Source organism: Arachis stenosperma, chromosome 2 (genome assembly GCF_014773155.1).
Source record: "Arachis stenosperma cultivar V10309 chromosome 2, arast.V10309.gnm1.PFL2, whole genome shotgun sequence".
NCBI lineage: Eukaryota > Viridiplantae > Streptophyta > Magnoliopsida > Fabales > Fabaceae > Arachis > Arachis stenosperma.
In genome coordinates, this window is record NC_080378.1 from 40,491,998 (window position 1) to 40,493,612 (window position 1,615).

The following is a 1,615-nucleotide window of genomic DNA, read 5'->3' on the forward strand; positions in this document are numbered from 1 at the left end:
TGGAGGGAGTTCAGTAATTTTCTTGCTCAGCTGTCCCACTTGTGCCTCCAAATTTCTAATGGAGGATCTTGTTTCATTCATGAAACTTTGAGTGGTTTTGATTAGATCAGAGACCATGGTTGCTAAGTCAGAGGGGTTCTGCTTAGAATTCTCTGTCTGTTGCTGAGAAGATGATGGAAAAGGCTTGCCATTGCTAAACCTGTTTCTTCCACCATTGTTGTTGTTGAAACCTTGTTGAGGTTTCTCTTGATTCTTCCATGAGAAATTTGGGTGATTTCTCCATGAAGAATTATAGGTGTTCCCATAGGGTTCTCCTAGGTAATTCACCTCTTCCATTGAAGGGTTCTCAGGATCATAAGCTTCTTCTTCAGATGAAGCACCCTTAGTACTGCTTGGTGCATTTTGCATTCCAGACAGACTTTGAGAAATCAAATTGACTTGTTGAGTCAATATCTTGTTCTGAGCCAATATGGCGTTCAGAGTATCAATCTCAAGAACTCCTTTCTTCTGACTTGTCCCATTGTTCACAGGATTCCTTTCAGAAGTGTACATGAATTGGTTATTTGCAACCATTTCAATTAGCTCTTGAGCTTCTGTAGGCGTCTTCTTCAGATGAAGAGATCCTCCAGCAGAGCTATCCAAAGACATCTTGGATAGTTCAGAGAGACCATCATAGAAAATACCTATGATGCTCCATTCAGAAAGCATGTCAGATGGACATTTTCTGATCAATTGTTTGTATCTTTCCCAAGCTTCATAGAGGGATTCACCATCCTTCTGTCTGAAGGTTTGGACTTCCACTCTAAGCTTACTCAATTTTTGAGGTGGAAAGAATTTTGCCAAGAAGGCATTGACTAGCTTTTCCCAAGAGTCCAGGCTTTCTTTAGGTTGAGAGTCCAACCATATCCTAGCTCTGTCTCTTACAGCAAAAGGGAATAGCATCAGTCTATAGACCTCAGGGTCAATCCCATTAGTCTTGACTGTGTCACAGATTTGCAAGAATTCAGCTAAAAACTGATGAGGATCTTCCATTGGGAGTCCATGGAACTTGCAATTCTGTTGCATTAGAGAAACTAATTGAGGCTTAAGTTCAAAGTTGTTTGCTCCAATGGCAGGGATAGAGATGCTTCTCCCATAAAAATCAGGAGTAGGTGCAGTAAAGTCACCCAGCACCTTCCTTGCATTGTTTGCATTATTGTTGTTCTCGGCTGCCATGTCTTCTTCTTCTTTGAAGAATTCGGTCAGGTCCTCTAAAGAGAGTTGTGCTTTGGCTTCTCTTAGCTTTCTCTTCAAGGTCCTCTCGGGTTCAGGGTCAGCTTCAACAAGAATGCCTTTGTCTCTGCTCCTGCTCATATGAAAGAGAAGAGAACAAGAAAATATGGAATCCTCTATGTCACAGTATAGAGATTCCTTGAAGTGTCAGAGGAAGAAAAATGGAAGACAGAGGTAGAAAATTCAAACTTATCAAAGAAGATGGAGTTCGAATTTTGCATTAAAGAATAATGTTAGTCCATAAATAGAAGGATGTGAGAAGAAGGGAAGTAGTTTTCGAAAATTAAGTAAAAGATTTTAAAAAAACATTTTGAAAAACACTAATTGATTCTCAAAAACTAAG

The 1,615-nt window shown here is 39.8% G+C and overlaps 1 non-coding gene across 1 annotated transcript; it reads left to right on the forward strand.

The window, feature by feature from the left end:
• Nucleotides 1-706: 706 nt before the first annotated feature.
• Nucleotides 707-810, forward strand: LOC130964908 (small nucleolar RNA R71). The gene has a single exon (XR_009080973.1). It is a non-coding gene; the product is annotated as a small nucleolar RNA R71 (small nucleolar RNA).
• The last annotated feature ends 805 nt before the right edge of the window (nt 811-1,615 follow it).